The sequence below is a fragment of the Apaloderma vittatum genome, unplaced genomic scaffold, assembly GCF_000703405.1.
Source record: "Apaloderma vittatum isolate BGI_N311 unplaced genomic scaffold, ASM70340v1 scaffold7666, whole genome shotgun sequence".
Classification (NCBI taxonomy): Eukaryota; Metazoa; Chordata; class Aves; order Trogoniformes; family Trogonidae; genus Apaloderma; species Apaloderma vittatum.
The window spans coordinates 350-7,600 of NW_009719929.1; positions in this window are offsets into that span (position 1 = coordinate 350).

A 7,251-nucleotide genomic window follows, 5' to 3' on the forward strand; every position below is an offset into this window, starting at 1 on the left:
TACACCATTGTGTTACCTGTGCCAGTAGGTATTTCATACCCCACTTTATTTAATGCACCACTTTATTAGTCGCACATACCATGGCATTCTCATAGCTAGATGAGAGTCCTTCAGGCTTCTGTTTCTGCATTTGCTGTCACCTTTTAACAACCTAGTTCCTAGAGTTACATAGCCATGCATATACCTGTGATCATGTGAATTAAGTTAGCTGGACATTTAGTACAAAGATACAGATTACAGTATTTTGCCATGTATTAAGAGCTCCAGGGTGTGACTCGCAGGACATCTTCCTATTATCGCTGATTCTTAACAGGGAAGAAGCAGATGAGTCCTGATGATGTCTGCTCATTAAAGTTCGTCTTTCACCTTTTGTGAAACCTTTGAATGACTTGTAGTGCTTTGATCATCTAGTAATTTTTCTATGACAGTATTCTGTCTGAGTTTGAAGGTTTTTGTAACTTCAGCTGAGCAATTAATTCCTTTGTACTTGTCCATTAAAAATAACATTTTGCTTCCATGTTCCACTTCTGAAACAGGTGTACTTCACTGAAATTACTGTGTGCTAAGTAAAATTTGCTATGGGGCACACAAGAAGAGACATCACTATGACTCTACAGCAGGTTGCTCTATTTGCTGTTGTTACCTCCTGTGATCAGAACATTCATTCTTTTATATCATAAAGCTGTAGGAAATTCTTAGGGCATCATGGGCTTTTGTGAACCTTTCAGAAAGACTTAAACTGACCTAAATGGAGACTTGCTGTGTGGCTGACACTGGTATGGCAGATTATGTCTATGTGGTATCAGTCATTTTTTGGGGCTGAGAAAACGGTATAGACATAACTTATAAAATACATGAGCGCATCAATCTTTTATACTGTTCATTGATTCTTTTTTCCCTTCACTTGTAGAAATGCACTTGAGGGTTCTAAAGCTGTATTTGAGGGAGCAATTTGTATTGCAGAATGTTAGATTCTGCTTTTATGTATTCACTGTTATCAGCCTTGCTTGTACTTGTAAATCAGACGAAAACAGCAAATAAAAATGGAAATCTGAAGATTAAGATCAAGTACTAGTAGCAGAACCATGCTAGCTGTATCTTATGCCTTAGATATAATCCCCAAATATAAACAGATCTAAAGAATGATGGAACATATCTGCTGCATACCAAAGCACTGCATCCCATAGAAAAAAAATGAAGATTATTCAGCAGAAATAGGAAGATTCAGAAAGGGAAATGGGGTTCTATAAAGCAATATAGAGTATGTATTTCTTTGAAGATCCTTGGATCCTTCTTTTTTTTTTTTCCCATGGAGTACTGAATGGTTTTAATATCTGTATAGTTTTTAAACCACATTTCCTTGTAAGAAAGGTTTGCACAAGCAGTTTTTTATTTGCTGACTTGTTTTTTTTAGGCTTTGCTAAGTTTGGCTGTTAGGCATGTAGGAAATTGAGGGAGATAGCTAGGTATGATTTGGATGGAATAAGGGTAAAAGAAAGTGCAGACTTCTTCATACATCATTGCAAAGATCTTATGTTTACTGTATTTGCTTTAGATTAATATTAGATAGTTTGGGCAACTGTTAAACATGCCCCAATTTTTCATCAGTGGTGTAGAGGCTCAGAAATGCAAACTACTAGAAAAAAATCTGAAAACACAGCCAATACTTGCTTACACTTTGTTACAATTATTTACATTAACTTTGTTAATGGCTCATGTTTGTACACTGAAAATTGGTTCGTTTATTGTGTTACTGCATGTTAGCAAAGAGGACACTTGTGTCACTTATTTTGCCAGCTCTGTGAGGTAGGAGAAATTGTGCCATGGCAGCTTTAACATTATGTAGAGTTGAAAGACAAAAAGTTGTATGCATTTTCAAAAATGGAGAAGACGACTTTTCCCTTTCAAGGCTTGTTTTCCAGCACATAGTCAAAATTAGTGCTACTTAGGAGCAGTCTTGTTGGCCAGTCCAGAGGTTTGTAAAACAAATAAAAAAACCTCCTAATGTCCCAAAAAACATACCAAACCATACTGGTGTGGAGAGTAGCCCCACCTGATTCCAAAATAACCAGGCTCCAGAGGACGGAGATCCATTTCATCGTATTACATAGTTTCCCTAGTTAGCCTTAGTCATAGTCTTTGATTAGGTTTTTATTTTCACTTGCACTGCCACTGTATGTGTATGAGAGAACGCATTTTGTAGAGGGTTATGCCTGTGAACTAGCCTAACTTCAAGGAAAATACTTGTTTTTGGCATTAAACTTGAGAGCTTTAGGATTGAAAGGATTTAAATATGTATGGTTACTATTGTAGCTGGAAACAGTCAGACATGTGGTATCTGTCTCACATGTGGTTGAACACAGTGAAATCATTTACATATGAAACGTTGCTGGTAAGCCTTACTTTTATAGCTGTGGTTATACTGAAACCACTCAGCAAGCTTTATGTTAAACAACAAATTTTGTAGAGTTTCTTGATGTTTTTCCTTTCCCTCTTCCCCTCTACTCTTGTCCTCCCCATATAGATTAAGAAACAGTCACATTTGATGGCTCCTGGTAAGAAATCATCTCTCCTGGTTTTAGACTGACCCTTTCATCAGGGCTAATAATTAACTATCTCAACGTGCTTGGTTTTGTTTTGGAGATTTCTATTGAATTCTTTCTGGTGTTATGCCAGCAGATCCCTCTCCTCAGTAGTGCATTTCAGAGACACTCTGCTCTCCAGGGACTTCTGTTCTCACAAGGTCTTACAGGCAGACTCAGACTCCTCCTAAGCACAGGCCTTATTAGCATGCAAGTTCAGCATCTTGCTACATCAGTTTTGCTTGCTGAGTTTGGGAAGAGTTGTTAGGCAGTACTGATTAATAGAGCCTTCTCATTTTTAACCTTGGAAAGGGAAATGAGTCTTACAGATAGATGAAGGCTGTAGCTTTACTTCTTTGCCCATGTTGTAATGCCTTCTGTTGATCAATTAGACTATATGCTAAGCTTAGTTTAAAGTTACTGAAATTGATCTTATGGAATATTTCCTGGGAAGATGCTACTTTATCACCTGATTACTTGAAACAAAAATCTGACCTCAAAGATGCTGGGGAAGCATGTTAGTTTGAAGTGTCTACTCCATGTTTCTTCGTGTTGAAGGTGCTTCAAGACCTCATTCGCTGAAAGTAAATTCAAATAAGTTTTGATGGTTTGTCTTTGTTAGGTGATGTAACTCTAGGAAATGAATTAATACTGAATGATGGATTACCTGTTCAAGATGATGAAGTTTGCTTTTAACCTCTCGAAGAAAACTACTCTGGTCAGTTTATTAAAGATAGAAATCTCATGTTTTTGCCTGATTTCTGTATGAGAGAAGCATGTAGGAAAGTACAGAGCCAGTGAGTCTACTTCCATGATCCTGCTGCTGCTGTTAATTTTGAAATGTGCACAAACAGTACCTTTGAAACGTGCTCTCTTTCATGGTCATCATTAGCACCTCCGTAGCCTAGCAGCTTCCCTGAGAGCTGGCTGCAGGCTTGGACCTTGTCTCAGGTGATGTAAAGTGTATTAAAAGCAAGCGCTTCTCTCTCAGCACTGACTGGGAAACAAAAGGCTTCCCCCGCTCCTGGTCAGCCTGTGGATCCCAAGCAAGACAGTGGCACTTTCTCTTGACGTCAAGGAAGGGCCACTGCCAGCAGCTCATTACACACACATTGCCTCGGTAATGCACCTTCTGCCTGTCACTATAGCAACCCCCTGGAAAATTACATCAGCAGCCACTAAAACTCAGTTTTATAAATCTAATTACAGGCATAATTAATGTTTTTAAACTTAGTCTGTACTATAAATTTACTCAGACCTATGTGATTTGGCTATTTTTTTTTTTTAAGTAATATTATGCTATTTACGCTTTTTTTTTCTTTTGTGTAATGCCAGCTAGGTAAATACTGTTCGGATGAGAGGCTGTATAACTATAGCGTGTCTCATCAATGTAAGACATTTCCTAGCAAGTGGTAAAAATAAACTCAGGGTGCTGTATAGTTGGGACCTAAATGGTTGCACAGTTGCTGCTACCCATGCCAGCAAATGCCCCATCGTAACACTCATGGTTACATGCTTTTGGAATAGCCCTCAGGACAGCTGCCCAGGGTACTTCCAATATCCATATCATTATTATGGTTTTAAGTGTCAAAGTTAAAAAACTTCAGAGGAAACATCTGTTTGGGGAAATTGTTGGCAACACTCTTTTTGTGGAAGTTAATGTTTACGACAAGTCTTGTGGTTTGATTGCAAGAGTGCACGTCTATCCATTTCTTGTATATGCTGAGGAGTTAGTTCCATTGCAAAGGCTGATGGCACTATTTGTGCATAAATTCTGAGTTAGGCACTTATCCTGAAGCACCCTCTGCCTATCTCTTACATGCCTAAATTTTTTGTATGAGGACAGGATTTGTTTGCCGAGGTGAGCCACGTTATCTGTCAGTACTTTGTTTAGGTCTGTATTAGACAAGTGCTTTAAAGTCGTGGTAACATTTTTTCTTCATGAGCAGGTGCACAAAAAAGTGAATAAAAATCTTCATTCTCTTTCATTCCTCGCTCATCTGGATTCAGAGAAGCGAGACATTTCACATAGCCGTGGCTTCGCAAGTTCTCTTCTGGTTGCAGATAAGCCAGCATAGGAAGTAGCTCCACCCTAATTTCCTGCTGGGGTTTACGGACTTACCACACCCCAGGCTGTATCCATCAAATAGATTAGCTTAATTTGAACAGTTTCAGTAGTGTTTCTTCAGTATTTTAATTTTTTTCTTGATAGAAATTTGTTATCAAGCCATTGCACAAGCAAAAGATGTGGGAGCTGAGGATGTGCAGAGGTGCAGCTAGGGCGGGGGTTGAGCCAGTGCAGTTGAAGATGGGAAAGAATTGACATTCGCTAGCACATTTTGACTTTTTATTTAAAGTTTTGGCTTCCTAAATAAATAAATAAATAAATAAAAAGCTAGCTTAGTAATCTGTAGGCTGCTTAAAATCTGTGCATGCAGTGCTACATTCCCCTGGTGATCATGGTATTTCTTTAAAACTCAACTTCATGTGGGGAAAAAAAAGTTAAGTTTCCATTTCTTTTGGTGTGAGGAAGATTTCAAAATACAAGCCTTTGTTGTGACAATGAATTAAACTATGGTAAAGGATAAAAACCAGAATTCTAAATTTTCATTGTTACAGGAGCAGCTGTAATAAATAAAATTGTGTATGCTGGTGGTAGATCTTTAAATATTAATGATATTCCAGCTGTATATTTTTTCATGTAAATAGTCACCTCTATTTATTGACATAATCCCTTTTAGCATTTTGAAATAGTGAGTCAACCCAACAAGTCAGTTACTCAGAAAAAATCAGACTCACCGCACCCCTCCTAATGCAATGCGAGAATCTACTCTTGTGCATCAAGAAGAGAAAATGTCCTGGTTTTTTTAATGTGTAATAGTATGGACATAAAAGTATGGTATTACACAATTAGGACAAAAGTCATGATAATGTGTTGAGCGTAAGTGTGTTGATCTCTCCCTCTGACATTTTAGGAAGAAAGACTGTTAATTTCTGCAGTGTATCAAAACCCATCGGGTTTTATATAAAGCAGTGGTTACAATGAAAAAGAAAGGCTCCAGTGTCAATCCCAATGATACATGTTCTTACCCAAAGATAACAAATCTTTTAATTAATTGTGTTTTGGAGGTTAAATTAATTTTCAGAGAGAATTGAATAGGTTTTAGTGATTTTAGAGTATATTGATGGCACTTTGTGTTGCTGCTACAGGCAAAGCTTTCAGTATGATTTTCAGAGAAATGTTTAGTCCCTTGGTAGCAGAATGTGAAGTTACACATCCTCATATGGTAACAGGAAGCGCAGCTGATCTGCAGAACTGTTAAAGTCAGTAGCAGAAAATAATCTGCTCCTTTGCTTCATAGAAACAGTGCACAAACTTCACTAAAATCTGAATTCTAACACAAATCATTCTTAGCAGCAATGTCTCTGTTAAAAAAAAATCTACAAAATTTAAAGTGAATAAGTCTATTTTAAAATAATTTCATTGACTGTTTTCTGTGTACTCACATAATGAAAATAGCAATAACAATATTTAAAAGGTTATGCAACAAAGAACTGAGACATTTTCATTTAAATAAATGGATATAAAGGAAAAGTGGCAGGGGCTAAATATCATTATTTGAGAACGAAAAATGCTGGATGTATTCTAAATTGCTTTTGTTGGACTGTAGATTCCAGTTATGATTTGTCAGTATGAAAAAAGATTTTTCTTTTTAAAATATTTTATGCATACTGTCTGACTTTTATGTGGAGTGCTTTTTTTTTTCTGTGAGATACTGATTTTGACACTGCTTTCTTGATTCTTGGTCTGAATTCTTAATTTAGGAGAGCCCCATATTTTTTTATCTCAGTGGAGGAATCTCTTGGGAGGAGCCCAAGCTGCCTGGTGCCCTGATTTCATGAGATGTCGGTCTCATGGACCCAGATAAGCTATCACACACGCTGGTGCTTTATGTGTGAAACCCACCATGAAGCAAAAGCAGAAGAATTTAGTGTTGTTGGTGAACTTTTACAAGCAGTTTTATAGCAATTTTGGGTTATTTACTAACCAACTGGGGTGTATTTCATGTACTGCAGGCTTATTAACTTAATCGGAAGTTTCAGTGTCAATACAGGACTTTCAGGTAAAAGAGATCCCACTAACAAATCAACGCTGCCTTCTACTAATAAAATTTGGAGATTTTTTTTTAATATATGGTTGGATGGATTTTTCCTTTTTCTGTTTTTTTTTTTTAAATTTCATCTTCAAACAGCACGATTTTTCCTCGTGTCGTTTTATAACAGGTAATGATCTATTCTGTAGCAGTTTAGTGATCTTTGGGATATTCATGTTGTGTATTCATGTGTCTGTGCAGACACTGTGTAGTGAACATTGACAAAAATGTTACAAGTTCAAGTAGAACTGTGCAATTTTTTATTTCTCAAGCATTTTGTAATATTTGTCCCTAAATTGTCTAGAATTATGTAATTGAAAACTTTGAATCTTTGGTGAATTTCCATGTGAAAGTCAAGCAAACTTGCATGAAAAAAAAACAGAATAATTATGCTGAATTATTGTAGAATTCAATTGAAGCTGTGAAAGTGAAAAGGGAAGGCAGGATGGATCGCGTTTTCGTACTTTGTCCCCTCGTCTAAGCCGATAATGTTCTTTTTTTTTTTGTTGTACTTC